The sequence below is a fragment of the Rhipicephalus microplus genome, unplaced genomic scaffold (assembly GCF_043290135.1).
Source record: "Rhipicephalus microplus isolate Deutch F79 unplaced genomic scaffold, USDA_Rmic scaffold_165, whole genome shotgun sequence".
In the NCBI taxonomy this organism is placed as follows: Eukaryota; Metazoa; Arthropoda; class Arachnida; order Ixodida; family Ixodidae; genus Rhipicephalus; species Rhipicephalus microplus.
Window position 1 is genome coordinate 236,339 of NW_027464736.1, and position 16,518 is coordinate 252,856.

The following is a 16,518-nucleotide window of genomic DNA, read 5'->3' on the forward strand; positions in this document are numbered from 1 at the left end:
GCGCTTTTCGTCGAAGACTCGCGACAGACGGTCTTCGGGAGACACGGGTGGTTGCACAAATGCGACCGTGCGTCAACGTGCAGCCATATTCGTGGATTATTTCGCCCCATTACGATAGCTTCGTCACTGCGCTCGCTGGTGTTGCTTGTTTTTGTTGACCTTCACTTGTGGCTCACACCCACTGTGGGGGATTGGCTGGTTTGTTGTTCTGCTTCTTCGACTTCTACATACTCGGCTTAGTGAAGCTGTGAGGAGTGACGAGTGGGTACGGAGGCAAAGCGCGCCCGGGGCGTGATCTCACGCGTCCTGGGGTCCACGTCGCTTCAGGTACGTGCGTGGTGCGTCCGTACGTCTAGTGCGCAATTTCCTTGGAACTTCCAGCAACTGGCAATTCCATTGAGGTGAGCGTGCGAGGATGTTCGTTGTAATTAACGAGAGCCAACGGTGGATGAGCTGGTATGAGATGGTGTTCAGAAATGAAGTGTTTGATCAACAAGGCGATGCCCGCCGTGGTGGTCTGATGGCCGTAAGGTACTCGGCTGCTGACCCGCAGGTGGTGGGATCGAATCCCGGCCGCGGCGGCTGCATTTCCCTGTGCTCAGATTAGGGTGCACGTGAAAGAACCCCAGGTGGTCGAAATTTTCCCATAATCATATGGTGGTTTTGGGACGTCAAACCCCAAAGGTCAGTGGACATAGGAAAAGCACATCGGGGCTTTGCCGCTCCACCGTACAGCAGGTGTGTGCGGAGTGGGTCCTGTGGCGTTCTTTGCGATTTTAATTTGTGATGGGGAATAGTGTAGATGCGTAGACGTGGCGAGAGCACGCGTCTTCAGGTTCAGACGCCGCGTGAAGATGTGAAATAAAAATGCCTTCGCTTGCCACTGCAACTGTAAACAGAAACACCAACCAAACCCCATTTTCTAGAGGCTTTTTTATTTTTCGTTGCGAAACGGGTGAATTCGAAAAGCGGAAATAGCTTGGCACATACATACACACTTCTACACACATACATACATACACATCGCACATGCATACACATCGTATACACACTTCTAGCTTTCCTCCGAAACAGTAATGATAATTTCCTCAATAGTTTTATTAATATGAGTAGGAATGTTAAAAAAAATAAGAAACTTGAGTATGTACGTGTGAACATAACAAAATAAAAGAGACCCTCCATATATGAAATACACACGGAAACATTTATTTTCCCAGAGCAATCGTAAGTGTAAACACAGCTAGCGCACTCCCTGCACGCGAATACCGCGTCAGCCGGGGCGGCGTGCCGCCACCGTCTCGGACACTCGACGCACCCACGCCGTTTACCCCGGTATCATGGGTAAATCCGAACACTCCTTCTATCATTGAATTTATTGTCGAACTCACCCCGCAGGGGGTGAGTGGGCCGATCCCGGAGGTAGTGCAATACCGGGCCAACCCGTGGCGGAGGTGAAGCAAGCTTCAAGCACTCCGCCGCATCACAAAAATAAGTTTAATATCTTGGATCCAAATAGGATCCGTATCAGATATTAAGCTGATAAGAACAGAGTGAGGTTGTCAAAAGAGGCAGCACACAAGAGAGGAAGTAGAAGTCTCGGCCTTGCTGGCCCGATCAAAGGCCGCCCGGACCTCCGGGACCACCGGGCCTGACCAAGGGTGCGGCGCCCTACCGGCTGCCCCAGCGTCCACCCTTTCTCACCAAAGGGCTTGGCCAGTCGCCATGGCTTAGAGCCATGGTGGAGCTGCATTGGAGCAGGCCGGCAGAGCAGGGGCTGGGCTGCACGTCCACCCAGGGCCGGGGTACCCTGGGCTTAGTCGGGAAGGCCGCCTTGGGCGACCACCCGCCAGCTAAGCAAGCGACCCCAGAGCTTATAGCTCAATACAGCGGTGATAGCGGGGTGAGCCTTTTGCCCACCGCGGAGCGTCACTCCCCTGCTGCCGCACCCCGAAGAGAGGCCGCAAGTGGATCCCGCAGGCATAACACCTTCGCGGGTCCAAAGACCCCAGACAGTCCTGCTGGAGAGGCCAGGCGGTCAGGGGTGGGTTCAGACCCACGCCCTAACCTCAGGACAGGGGAAGAACGTATAAGTTGCGGTGCAACTGCCCAGTCAGCTCCCGAGGGAGCCCGGTTTGGATGCACCGCAAGCGTAAGAAGGAAGCGGGAAAAGAGAAGCGAGAGGAGAAAGAAAAAAAAGAGTGAAAAGGGTTGTCCCCCCTCAAGGGGGGGCATCCAACCCCGGCCCAAAGGCCAAAAATGTAGTCCCGAGAGGTAGGACTACACTTTGATCTTAGCCAAAAGGCCGAGAAGCGATGCAATTCATTAGCACGTAATTAAAATCCATTCTTTCACACCTCGTACTTAGTTCTGGCCAAAAGCCGGGCAAACAGTAGCAAAGCAATTCCGACGTCCACCCATGCACAACCAGCATTGTGCACCGACAGCGGCAGCGCTGGCTTCACGGCATTGCTTTTATCCCCAGTCCGCTTGAAGTTTCTAGTTTCGCTTACAAACATGTTAAAACTGAAACCTTCTTTTTCCCAGAGGTCGAAGCCACGCGTGCTTGCTTGCATGCGTACTCTCTATGCGCCCATGACGTCACACCAAATGCTTGCCGGCGAACATTATCAGGCATGTCGCGAGAGATGCTACAGCACTTGTTTTAAAAACTGATGCATAGTGTACATGTCCAACTCGAGCACCAAAGTCTGGAAGGAAAAAAAAAAAAAAAATGATTGTGCAAAATGTGAATACGTCACCCATCCAACATGGCTTCTACGCCGGCTGCCCAAGCAACGCCTCTGCAACGACGCCCACAATCATCGGCAAAAAGGTGAAAAGGTGGTGCCTTTGGCTGCTTCAGCACGCTCAACATATGCCTTGCAAGTTCCGACGTGTCGGAACACCGCACCGAGGTCGACGAAGGTCCTGCCGTGAAAGGCAGACCCGGGAATGCGTGCGAAACGTCTACCGCGTGGGTTGGTTGTGAAGCCGGTGAATGAAGGATCATGTGGCAGAGGGTGACGGAACGTGAGTGTGCGACTTGCCGCTGCGATGTCGTTCAAGCGTTCAACGGGCCGGCAGGTTCTGTCTGTCGTGGTCGAAAACGTCCGAGTTTTGCTGATTCCGAGGGGTAGGAGTGCTATGGTGGCGTGTACGAGGCGCTGGTGCGGCGCTCCGTCGATCGTGCCGGACGGACATGAGGCGGCCGAAGGCGGTCGTCAAGTGGTCGCGGAAATCAGTGGAGAAGTACTCGCCTGCGCTTTTCGTCGAAGACTCGCGACAGACGGTCTTCGGGAGACACGGGTGGTTGCACAAATGCGACCGTGCGTCAACGTGCAGCCATATTCGTGGATTATTTCGCCCCATTACGATAGCTTCGTCACTGCGCTCGCTGGTGTTGCTTGTTTTTGTTGACCTTCACTTGTGGCTCACACCCACTGTGGGGGATTGGCTGGTTTGTTGTTCTGCTTCTTCGACTTCTACATACTCGGCTTAGTGAAGCTGTGAGGAGTGACGAGTGGGTACGGAGGCAAAGCGCGCCCGGGGCGTGATCTCACGCGTCCTGGGGTCCACGTCGCTTCAGGTACGTGCGTGGTGCGTCCGTACGTCTAGTGCGCAATTTCCTTGGAACTTCCAGCAACTGGCAATTCCATTGAGGTGAGCGTGCGAGGATGTTCGTTGTAATTAACGAGAGCCAACGGTGGATGAGCTGGTATGAGATGGTGTTCAGAAATGAAGTGTTTGATCAACAAGGCGATGCCCGCCGTGGTGGTCTGATGGCCGTAAGGTACTCGGCTGCTGACCCGCAGGTGGTGGGATCGAATCCCGGCCGCGGCGGCTGCATTTCCCTGTGCTCAGATTAGGGTGCACGTGAAAGAACCCCAGGTGGTCGAAATTTTCCCATAATCATATGGTGGTTTTGGGACGTCAAACCCCAAAGGTCAGTGGACATAGGAAAAGCACATCGGTGCTTTGCCGCTCCACCGTACAGCAGGTGTGTGCGGAGTGGGTCCTGTGGCGTTCTTTGCGATTTTAATTTGTGATGGGGAATAGTGTAGATGCGTAGACGTGGCGAGAGCACGCGTCTTCAGGTTCAGACGCCGCGTGAAGATGTGAAATAAAAATGCCTTCGCTTGCCACTGCAACTGTAAACAGAAACACCAACCAAACCCCATTTTCTAGAGGCTTTTTTATTTTTCGTTGCGAAACGGGTGAATTCGAAAAGCGGAAATAGCTTGGCACATACATACACACTTCTACACACATACATACATACACATCGCACATGCATACACATCGTATACACACTTCTAGCTTTCCTCCGAAACAGTAATGATAATTTCCTCAATAGTTTTATTAATATGAGTAGGAATGTTAAAAAAAATAAGAAACTTGAGTATGTACGTGTGAACATAACAAAATAAAAGAGACCCTCCATATATGAAATACACACGGAAACATTTATTTTCCCAGAGCAATCGTAAGTGTAAACACAGCTAGCGCACTCCCTGCACGCGAATACCGCGTCAGCCGGGGCGGCGTGCCGCCACCGTCTCGGACACTCGACGCACCCACGCCGTTTACCCCGGTATCATGGGTAAATCCGAACACTCCTTCTATCATTGAATTTATTGTCGAACTCACCCCGCAGGGGGTGAGTGGGCCGATCCCGGAGGTAGTGCAATACCGGGCCAACCCGTGGCGGAGGTGAAGCAAGCTTCAAGCACTCCGCCGCATCACAAAAATAAGTTTAATATCTTGGATCCAAATAGGATCCGTATCAGATATTAAGCTGATAAGAACAGAGTGAGGTTGTCAAAAGAGGCAGCACACAAGAGAGGAAGTAGAAGTCTCGGCCTTGCTGGCCCGATCAAAGGCCGCCCGGACCTCCGGGACCACCGGGCCTGACCAAGGGTGCGGCGCCCTACCGGCTGCCCCAGCGTCCACCCTTTCTCACCAAAGGGCTTGGCCAGTCGCCATGGCTTAGAGCCATGGTGGAGCTGCATTGGAGCAGGCCGGCAGAGCAGGGGCTGGGCTGCACGTCCACCCAGGGCCGGGGTACCCTGGGCTTAGTCGGGAAGGCCGCCTTGGGCGACCACCCGCCAGCTAAGCAAGCGACCCCAGAGCTTATAGCTCAATACAGCGGTGATAGCGGGGTGAGCCTTTTGCCCACCGCGGAGCGTCACTCCCCTGCTGCCGCACCCCGAAGAGAGGCCGCAAGTGGATCCCGCAGGCATAACACCTTCGCGGGTCCAAAGACCCCAGACAGTCCTGCTGGAGAGGCCAGGCGGTCAGGGGTGGGTTCAGACCCACGCCCTAACCTCAGGACAGGGGAAGAACGTATAAGTTGCGGTGCAACTGCCCAGTCAGCTCCCGAGGGAGCCCGGTTTGGATGCACCGCAAGCGTAAGAAGGAAGCGGGAAAAGAGAAGCGAGAGGAGAAAGAAAAAAAAGAGTGAAAAGGGTTGTCCCCCCTCAAGGGGGGGCATCCAACCCCGGCCCAAAGGCCAAAAATGTAGTCCCGAGAGGTAGGACTACACTTTGATCTTAGCCAAAAGGCCGAGAAGCGATGCAATTCATTAGCACGTAATTAAAATCCATTCTTTCACACCTCGTACTTAGTTCTGGCCAAAAGCCGGGCAAACAGTAGCAAAGCAATTCCGACGTCCACCCATGCACAACCAGCATTGTGCACCGACAGCGGCAGCGCTGGCTTCACGGCATTGCTTTTATCCCCAGTCCGCTTGAAGTTTCTAGTTTCGCTTACAAACATGTTAAAACTGAAACCTTCTTTTTCCCAGAGGTCGAAGCCACGCGTGCTTGCTTGCATGCGTACTCTCTATGCGCCCATGACGTCACACCAAATGCTTGCCGGCGAACATTATCAGGCATGTCGCGAGAGATGCTACAGCACTTGTTTTAAAAACTGATGCATAGTGTACATGTCCAACTCGAGCACCAAAGTCTGGAAGGAAAAAAAAAAAAAAAATGATTGTGCAAAATGTGAATACGTCACCCATCCAACATGGCTTCTACGCCGGCTGCCCAAGCAACGCCTCTGCAACGACGCCCACAATCATCGGCAAAAAGGTGAAAAGGTGGTGCCTTTGGCTGCTTCAGCACGCTCAACATATGCCTTGCAAGTTCCGACGTGTCGGAACACCGCACCGAGGTCGACGAAGGTCCTGCCGTGAAAGGCAGACCCGGGAATGCGTGCGAAACGTCTACCGCGTGGGTTGGTTGTGAAGCCGGTGAATGAAGGATCATGTGGCAGAGGGTGACGGAACGTGAGTGTGCGACTTGCCGCTGCGATGTCGTTCAAGCGTTCAACGGGCCGGCAGGTTCTGTCTGTCGTGGTCGAAAACGTCCGAGTTTTGCTGATTCCGAGGGGTAGGAGTGCTATGGTGGCGTGTACGAGGCGCTGGTGCGGCGCTCCGTCGATCGTGCCGGACGGACATGAGGCGGCCGAAGGCGGTCGTCAAGTGGTCGCGGAAATCAGTGGAGAAGTACTCGCCTGCGCTTTTCGTCGAAGACTCGCGACAGACGGTCTTCGGGAGACACGGGTGGTTGCACAAATGCGACCGTGCGTCAACGTGCAGCCATATTCGTGGATTATTTCGCCCCATTACGATAGCTTCGTCACTGCGCTCGCTGGTGTTGCTTGTTTTTGTTGACCTTCACTTGTGGCTCACACCCACTGTGGGGGATTGGCTGGTTTGTTGTTCTGCTTCTTCGACTTCTACATACTCGGCTTAGTGAAGCTGTGAGGAGTGACGAGTGGGTACGGAGGCAAAGCGCGCCCGGGGCGTGATCTCACGCGTCCTGGGGTCCACGTCGCTTCAGGTACGTGCGTGGTGCGTCCGTACGTCTAGTGCGCAATTTCCTTGGAACTTCCAGCAACTGGCAATTCCATTGAGGTGAGCGTGCGAGGATGTTCGTTGTAATTAACGAGAGCCAACGGTGGATGAGCTGGTATGAGATGGTGTTCAGAAATGAAGTGTTTGATCAACAAGGCGATGCCCGCCGTGGTGGTCTGATGGCCGTAAGGTACTCGGCTGCTGACCCGCAGGTGGTGGGATCGAATCCCGGCCGCGGCGGCTGCATTTCCCTGTGCTCAGATTAGGGTGCACGTGAAAGAACCCCAGGTGGTCGAAATTTTCCCATAATCATATGGTGGTTTTGGGACGTCAAACCCCAAAGGTCAGTGGACATAGGAAAAGCACATCGGGGCTTTGCCGCTCCACCGTACAGCAGGTGTGTGCGGAGTGGGTCCTGTGGCGTTCTTTGCGATTTTAATTTGTGATGGGGAATAGTGTAGATGCGTAGACGTGGCGAGAGCACGCGTCTTCAGGTTCAGACGCCGCGTGAAGATGTGAAATAAAAATGCCTTCGCTTGCCACTGCAACTGTAAACAGAAACACCAACCAAACCCCATTTTCTAGAGGCTTTTTTATTTTTCGTTGCGAAACGGGTGAATTCGAAAAGCGGAAATAGCTTGGCACATACATACACACTTCTACACACATACATACATACACATCGCACATGCATACACATCGTATACACACTTCTAGCTTTCCTCCGAAACAGTAATGATAATTTCCTCAATAGTTTTATTAATATGAGTAGGAATGTTAAAAAAAATAAGAAACTTGAGTATGTACGTGTGAACATAACAAAATAAAAGAGACCCTCCATATATGAAATACACACGGAAACATTTATTTTCCCAGAGCAATCGTAAGTGTAAACACAGCTAGCGCACTCCCTGCACGCGAATACCGCGTCAGCCGGGGCGGCGTGCCGCCACCGTCTCGGACACTCGACGCACCCACGCCGTTTACCCCGGTATCATGGGTAAATCCGAACACTCCTTCTATCATTGAATTTATTGTCGAACTCACCCCGCAGGGGGTGAGTGGGCCGATCCCGGAGGTAGTGCAATACCGGGCCAACCCGTGGCGGAGGTGAAGCAAGCTTCAAGCACTCCGCCGCATCACAAAAATAAGTTTAATATCTTGGATCCAAATAGGATCCGTATCAGATATTAAGCTGATAAGAACAGATTTGTTTATTATACTTATTACAGAAAGAACACAAATGGTTATGGAACATCACAGGAAATGGCAAAGGCTAATGGATAAAAGTGTATGACAAATGCAGTATCGCTTCTCGGAAGAAAAAAAAAAAAAAGGGGGACACAACTATTTACAAGACGCCTATATGTCCACGGTAGATGTCAGTAGAGGCGGCGATCGTGTCTGACACGCAGAGTCTTTTCATAGTCCGCAGGTAGTTCTTGGAACAAATCCTGCGGCAGACACGATCGTTGGCCGGGTCCCACGAGCCGAGGCAGCCAACGATGATGGCATCGACGGAGACGCGCTGGAACCGCTGGAGGAGATGACGCTTTAGAGGGGCGTACTTCTCCTCCTTGACCCTCCGAGCCTCCTGGAACGCCTGCAAACGGTTGTCGAAGGGACAGCAGACGTCCAGGATTAGGGCTTCCTCACCACGGGCCAGGACGAGGTCGGGTCGCAAGCCGGGGACGCCGACCTGTTGGTTCTCCCCGATGACGGTGAACCGCCCCAGGGCCGCCTTCTTGAGGCGCGCAACGATGGCGTTGTGGCGCTCCGTCATGGCTCGGCTCTGCCGCATGCAGTGGCAAAGAACGTGCGGCAGGGTCTCCTCCTCGTACCCGCAGCGTCGGCATCTCTTGTCAGCTGCGGGCACCCACGTTCTTGCGCCGTTCAGGGGGAGGAGATTCAGCCGAGCGCGGTGAATGAAGCGCCACTCCTTGAAGCGGGTGTAGCGGCCGGACCTCATGAAGTGGAAACTGGCGGGGTCCGCCGCCACACACGCCATCGTCTTGCCCTGGGACGGCTTCTCCTGGAGAGAACGGTCCCGGTCTTGGTTGAGGATGGCCCGAAGGATCTTGATGAGCTTGTTGCGGTTCCGCGCTGACACGGTGGCCTCTCCGCAGGTAATGCGGACACCCTGGTCCAGAAGCTCCCAGGCGACGGAAAGGCGACGAGAGGCTTTGCGTGCCTCCGTCCAGACAGACTGCAGCTGGGTCGCAGTCTGCCGGAAGTCACCCTCCGTTTCGCCTGAGAGGTAGGCCTCGGTGTCGTCCGTGTCCGCCGGTCGCCTCAGCCGCCTTGACACCACCCGGTTGAGCTCCTCTCTCGCTCGCTCCCGGACCTCCAGATCGGTCGACGACAGGAGCTTGAAGGCCCCGTCCACTCGGCAGATGTCGCTGAGCTCCGCCGCAAGAGGGATTCCTGCAGTGCCGGCTTGTGCACTTCCGTACACATATTCATTTGATGCTCTTGCCGGCACGTACAGGGTCCTCTTGATCATCGGGCGAAGCTCCTCGTCCAAGCGATGCCACTCTCCTTTGCTGGCAAGACCCACCCGCATGGCGAAGTTGAGGGCTGGATATAGGAATGTTTTGATAGAATCCAGCCTCTGCCATGGGGTGAGCATGGAGGAGAGCAGCCGTCTGCCGAGATGGATGGCCTCGTCGACCGTCGTCTGGTCCGGTAGCACCCGGAACCCCACAGGACGCCCCAGGAACCGGTGCTCCTCGAAGTCCGCCAGTGCCGGGACCGGGACGCTCCCCACGGTGAAAGTGGTGGGCCGTGTGCCCACCGGGTAGCGCCCGGACAGGTGGAGGGTGCGGCACTTGGCGGGCTTCAGCCGCAGCCCGAGCGGGTCCGAAAGGGCCGTCACCACGTTGAGGTGGCGCTGCAAGGTGGCGGGATCCCCGGCGAGCAGCGTCAGATCATCGGCGTAGGCAAGGATGTTGTGTTGCCTATCGTCTCCCTGCACTGCTCTGATGATGGGATCCACCACTAGGTTGAAAAGCAGGCCGCTCAGGGGACAGCCTTGGCGTAGGCCCGCTCCGATGGCGATGGGCTCCGTGGTGCCGTCAGCTGCCACGACGCAGGTGGTGTTGGCGCGGTAGAGTTCCTCCACGATCTCCGCGAAGGGCTCCCCCGCGCCGGCGCCGCGGACAGCGTCGACGAGGGCCTCATGTGCGACCGAGCCGAAGGCGTTGGCGTAGTCAAGGAACCCCACGCACAGTTCCCCACCTCCCGTCCTGGCGTCGTCCAGGCGTCCCTGCAGCACGAAGTTGTGTTCGAACACCCCATCGTGCGGCAGGAAGCCCTTCTGACACCTGGACAGTACCGCATGGTCGCCCAACCACCGCTGCAGCCGGGTGGTGAGACATCCGGCATACAGTTTGGCGATCGTTCGACCAAGGGCAATGGGTCGCCAGTTTGTGGGGTCCTCGCGGTCGCCCTTCTTGTGAATGAGGATCGTCCTCGTCGACTTCCAGCTCCGGGGTGTGCGACGGTACTTGAGGCAGACGTTGAATACCGCCGCAAGGTACCGCCCTTCAGGATCTACCTGCCTCCAGTGGTTGTAAGTGAGGCGGTCCTCTCCCGGAGCTGTACTCTCGCACCTCCGGAGCTTGGCTGCGACTTCTTCATCCAAGAAGGGGCAGAGGTCCAGTTCTTCGTTGGTGGGGGCTCGTGTCCTGAGTATTGTTGTGTCCACTGCTACCGGGGACCAGAGGCGGGTGAAGTAGTCGTGAAGCGTGCCTGGGTCAATGGGGCACAGCTGTGAAGGGCCCTCCACAATCAGCCGGACGGCTCGGCGCCGGTTCCTCCTGTAGAGAGCCTGTATCTGGGAGGGGTTATCGGGGTTAATCTCGCGCCGAGATGGTGTTTGGCGCGAGTCCCGATTGGGCAGCCTCAGGTGGTCAGTAATGGCTGCCTCTGCGCGGTCTAGGATGGTTTCGAACCGCGCCCACTCCTCCTCAGATACGGGCAACCGGCTTAGTGCCCGCAGCTCCGCCGTCATCTCGGCTAAGACCCAGGCACTCTCTGGTCCGGCGGATTCGGCCACTTCCTCCCGGGTTCCATATGTGTTGTTGCTGTGTTGGTCGACTCTGCGGGGTGTCATCGCCTCGGGAGAAGGTGGTGGTGGGCTCCCAATGGCTCGCCCCGCAGTCTGCTCTGGAGGCTCCCCCTCTGCAGGACCGCAGTATTCCTCCGAGGGGGAACTCGGTCGTGCTGCCTGGTGGTCTGCTGGGCTGCCCGCCGCATCCTCAACGCCGCTTGGCAGGGGGGTAGGCAGGACCTCCTGTGTAGAGGGTCCTGCGGCGGCATTTTGGGTGGATGAGGCGGTGGCCTGCTGCTGCTGTTCCGTTTCGCCCGGCGAAGAGCCGGCGCCACTCTGCAAGGGGGAGGGGGCCACCACTGAGGGTGCCCCCGGAGTGGCGGCACGTCCGGGCGAGGCCTGCTGGTGGGGGCTGGTAGAGCCGGTGGCGCTGGCGGGCGGCTGTTGGGGCGGAGCACCCGCGGCGACGTTTTGCCTGGCCTGCTTCGCCTCCTCCCTCAAGTGCCACTGTTGGTGGTTGTGAAGGCCCTTCCTTGAGGGGAAGGACCTTGGGCACTTTTCGCATTGGTGCTGGAAGCATTGGGAAGGGGCGGTGGTGGGAACGTTGGCCAGGCACTTGTTAACATGGGCCATTGGTCTTTGGCCCAGCACGTCGCCGCATAACGAGCAGATATATGAGGTGCTCGTTATTCTGGTTCCGTGCTCCGCCTCCAGGTGCCGCTCCAGGGACTGCCGCCGAGAGGTCCATGAGGCCGGGTTGTAAGTGGCCCCGCAGCCGAGCTCGCAGCACTCGATGGCAGGAGGCACGGGGAGGTACACTACAAGTGTATTCCCGTTGCGCACAGGCTGGCGCTCCTGCCAAGGGGGGTCGCCGTCGTCCTCGCTGGCGTCCACGGTTGGACCCCCGGAGGCCATGACCCTATTGCCACGCTAGGCGTGAGGGCCAGGGGGCCTCGGTGAGGACGGGGTGGCCAACGGCGACCATGGCAGGGCCAGGGAGGCGCCCGAGTGCAGCTGCGGCAGGTCCAGGACGGCAGGCGCAGCACCGGCAGGCAGCAGGCAGGACCGAGCAGCAGGCACGACCAGGCAGGGCAGCAGGTCCTGGGGCAGCAGGACCGATGCAGCAGGTCCAGGGCAGCAAATCCAGGGCGGCCGGTCCAGGGCAGCAACACCAGAGCGGCAGGCAGGCAGCAGGAGGCGGCCGAATCCGAGTAGCAGCAGTGGACGAGGGGTGGGTGAGGGAGAGGGAGAAAGACACCGCTGTAACCGGGCGGGTATCCGGTTGCCTCTACGAAGATCAGGGAGTGCAGGGCGGTCAAGCCACCACTACACTTTGATCTTAGCCAAAAGGCCGAGAAGCGATACTACACTTTGATCTTAGCCAAAAGGCCGAGAAGCGATGCAATTCATTAGCACGTAATTAAAATCCATTCTTTCACACCTCGTACTTAGTTCTGGCCAAAAGCCGGGCAAACAGTAGCAAAGCAATTCCGACGTCCACCCATGCACAACCAGCATTGTGCACCGACAGCGGCAGCGCTGGCTTCACGGCATTGCTTTTATCCCCAGTCCGCTTGAAGTTTCTAGTTTCGCTTACAAACATGTTAAAACTGAAACCTTCTTTTTCCCAGAGGTCGAAGCCACGCGTGCTTGCTTGCATGCGTACTCTCTATGCGCCCATGACGTCACACCAAATGCTTGCCGGCGAACATTATCAGGCATGTCGCGAGAGATGCTACAGCACTTGTTTTAAAAACTGATGCATAGTGTACATGTCCAACTCGAGCACCAAAGTCTGGAAGGAAAAAAAAAAAAAAAATGATTGTGCAAAATGTGAATACGTCACCCATCCAACATGGCTTCTACGCCGGCTGCCCAAGCAACGCCTCTGCAACGACGCCCACAATCATCGGCAAAAAGGTGAAAAGGTGGTGCCTTTGGCTGCTTCAGCACGCTCAACATATGCCTTGCAAGTTCCGACGTGTCGGAACACCGCACCGAGGTCGACGAAGGTCCTGCCGTGAAAGGCAGACCCGGGAATGCGTGCGAAACGTCTACCGCGTGGGTTGGTTGTGAAGCCGGTGAATGAAGGATCATGTGGCAGAGGGTGACGGAACGTGAGTGTGCGACTTGCCGCTGCGATGTCGTTCAAGCGTTCAACGGGCCGGCAGGTTCTGTCTGTCGTGGTCGAAAACGTCCGAGTTTTGCTGATTCCGAGGGGTAGGAGTGCTATGGTGGCGTGTACGAGGCGCTGGTGCGGCGCTCCGTCGATCGTGCCGGACGGACATGAGGCGGCCGAAGGCGGTCGTCAAGTGGTCGCGGAAATCAGTGGAGAAGTACTCGCCTGCGCTTTTCGTCGAAGACTCGCGACAGACGGTCTTCGGGAGACACGGGTGGTTGCACAAATGCGACCGTGCGTCAACGTGCAGCCATATTCGTGGATTATTTCGCCCCATTACGATAGCTTCGTCACTGCGCTCGCTGGTGTTGCTTGTTTTTGTTGACCTTCACTTGTGGCTCACACCCACTGTGGGGGATTGGCTGGTTTGTTGTTCTGCTTCTTCGACTTCTACATACTCGGCTTAGTGAAGCTGTGAGGAGTGACGAGTGGGTACGGAGGCAAAGCGCGCCCGGGGCGTGATCTCACGCGTCCTGGGGTCCACGTCGCTTCAGGTACGTGCGTGGTGCGTCCGTACGTCTAGTGCGCAATTTCCTTGGAACTTCCAGCAACTGGCAATTCCATTGAGGTGAGCGTGCGAGGATGTTCGTTGTAATTAACGAGAGCCAACGGTGGATGAGCTGGTATGAGATGGTGTTCAGAAATGAAGTGTTTGATCAACAAGGCGATGCCCGCCGTGGTGGTCTGATGGCCGTAAGGTACTCGGCTGCTGACCCGCAGGTGGTGGGATCGAATCCCGGCCGCGGCGGCTGCATTTCCCTGTGCTCAGATTAGGGTGCACGTGAAAGAACCCCAGGTGGTCGAAATTTTCCCATAATCATATGGTGGTTTTGGGACGTCAAACCCCAAAGGTCAGTGGACATAGGAAAAGCACATCGGGGCTTTGCCGCTCCACCGTACAGCAGGTGTGTGCGGAGTGGGTCCTGTGGCGTTCTTTGCGATTTTAATTTGTGATGGGGAATAGTGTAGATGCGTAGACGTGGCGAGAGCACGCGTCTTCAGGTTCAGACGCCGCGTGAAGATGTGAAATAAAAATGCCTTCGCTTGCCACTGCAACTGTAAACAGAAACACCAACCAAACCCCATTTTCTAGAGGCTTTTTTATTTTTCGTTGCGAAACGGGTGAATTCGAAAAGCGGAAATAGCTTGGCACATACATACACACTTCTACACACATACATACATACACATCGCACATGCATACACATCGTATACACACTTCTAGCTTTCCTCCGAAACAGTAATGATAATTTCCTCAATAGTTTTATTAATATGAGTAGGAATGTTAAAAAAAATAAGAAACTTGAGTATGTACGTGTGAACATAACAAAATAAAAGAGACCCTCCATATATGAAATACACACGGAAACATTTATTTTCCCAGAGCAATCGTAAGTGTAAACACAGCTAGCGCACTCCCTGCACGCGAATACCGCGTCAGCCGGGGCGGCGTGCCGCCACCGTCTCGGACACTCGACGCACCCACGCCGTTTACCCCGGTATCATGGGTAAATCCGAACACTCCTTCTATCATTGAATTTATTGTCGAACTCACCCCGCAGGGGGTGAGTGGGCCGATCCCGGAGGTAGTGCAATACCGGGCCAACCCGTGGCGGAGGTGAAGCAAGCTTCAAGCACTCCGCCGCATCACAAAAATAAGTTTAATATCTTGGATCCAAATAGGATCCGTATCAGATATTAAGCTGATAAGAACAGATACTACACTTTGATCTTAGCCAAAAGGCCGAGAAGCGATGCAATTCATTAGCACGTAATTAAAATCCATTCTTTCACACCTCGTACTTAGTTCTGGCCAAAAGCCGGGCAAACAGTAGCAAAGCAATTCCGACGTCCACCCATGCACAACCAGCATTGTGCACCGACAGCGGCAGCGCTGGCTTCACGGCATTGCTTTTATCCCCAGTCCGCTTGAAGTTTCTAGTTTCGCTTACAAACATGTTAAAACTGAAACCTTCTTTTTCCCAGAGGTCGAAGCCACGCGTGCTTGCTTGCATGCGTACTCTCTATGCGCCCATGACGTCACACCAAATGCTTGCCGGCGAACATTATCAGGCATGTCGCGAGAGATGCTACAGCACTTGTTTTAAAAACTGATGCATAGTGTACATGTCCAACTCGAGCACCAAAGTCTGGAAGGAAAAAAAAAAAAAAATGATTGTGCAAAATGTGAATACGTCACCCATCCAACATGGCTTCTACGCCGGCTGCCCAAGCAACGCCTCTGCAACGACGCCCACAATCATCGGCAAAAAGGTGAAAAGGTGGTGCCTTTGGCTGCTTCAGCACGCTCAACATATGCCTTGCAAGTTCCGACGTGTCGGAACACCGCACCGAGGTCGACGAAGGTCCTGCCGTGAAAGGCAGACCCGGGAATGCGTGCGAAACGTCTACCGCGTGGGTTGGTTGTGAAGCCGGTGAATGAAGGATCATGTGGCAGAGGGTGACGGAACGTGAGTGTGCGACTTGCCGCTGCGATGTCGTTCAAGCGTTCAACGGGCCGGCAGGTTCTGTCTGTCGTGGTCGAAAACGTCCGAGTTTTGCTGATTCCGAGGGGTAGGAGTGCTATGGTGGCGTGTACGAGGCGCTGGTGCGGCGCTCCGTCGATCGTGCCGGACGGACATGAGGCGGCCGAAGGCGGTCGTCAAGTGGTCGCGGAAATCAGTGGAGAAGTACTCGCCTGCGCTTTTCGTCGAAGACTCGCGACAGACGGTCTTCGGGAGACACGGGTGGTTGCACAAATGCGACCGTGCGTCAACGTGCAGCCATATTCGTGGATTATTTCGCCCCATTACGATAGCTTCGTCACTGCGCTCGCTGGTGTTGCTTGTTTTTGTTGACCTTCACTTGTGGCTCACACCCACTGTGGGGGATTGGCTGGTTTGTTGTTCTGCTTCTTCGACTTCTACATACTCGGCTTAGTGAAGCTGTGAGGAGTGACGAGTGGGTACGGAGGCAAAGCGCGCCCGGGGCGTGATCTCACGCGTCCTGGGGTCCACGTCGCTTCAGGTACGTGCGTGGTGCGTCCGTACGTCTAGTGCGCAATTTCCTTGGAACTTCCAGCAACTGGCAATTCCATTGAGGTGAGCGTGCGAGGATGTTCGTTGTAATTAACGAGAGCCAACGGTGGATGAGCTGGTATGAGATGGTGTTCAGAAATGAAGTGTTTGATCAACAAGGCGATGCCCGCCGTGGTGGTCTGATGGCCGTAAGGTACTCGGCTGCTGACCCGCAGGTGGTGGGATCGAATCCCGGCCGCGGCGGCTGCATTTCCCTGTGCTCAGATTAGGGTGCACGTGAAAGAACCCCAGGTGGTCGAAATTTTCCCATAATCATATGGTGGTTTTGGGACGTCAAACCCCAAAGGTCAGTGGACATAGGAAAAGCACATCGGGGCTTTGCCGCTCCACC

General features: G+C 55.4%; 2 non-coding genes and 2 pseudogenes across 2 annotated transcripts; all 4 read right to left on the bottom strand.

Annotated features, from left to right (window-relative positions):
• Positions 1 to 1,397: 1,397 nt before the first annotated feature.
• LOC142791373 (U2 spliceosomal RNA) lies at positions 1,398 to 1,572 on the bottom strand (annotated as a pseudogene).
• Positions 1,573 to 4,656: 3,084 nt separating this feature from the next.
• Positions 4,657 to 4,831, bottom strand: LOC142791374 (U2 spliceosomal RNA; annotated as a pseudogene).
• Positions 4,832 to 7,915: 3,084 nt separating this feature from the next.
• Positions 7,916 to 8,110, bottom strand: LOC142791352 (U2 spliceosomal RNA). The gene has a single exon (XR_012890172.1). It is a non-coding gene; the product is annotated as a U2 spliceosomal RNA (small nuclear RNA).
• Positions 8,111 to 14,653: 6,543 nt separating this feature from the next.
• On the bottom strand, positions 14,654 to 14,845 carry LOC142791409 (U2 spliceosomal RNA). Its single transcript, XR_012890202.1, has one exon. It is a non-coding gene; the product is annotated as a U2 spliceosomal RNA (small nuclear RNA).
• Positions 14,846 to 16,518: the final 1,673 nt, after the last annotated feature.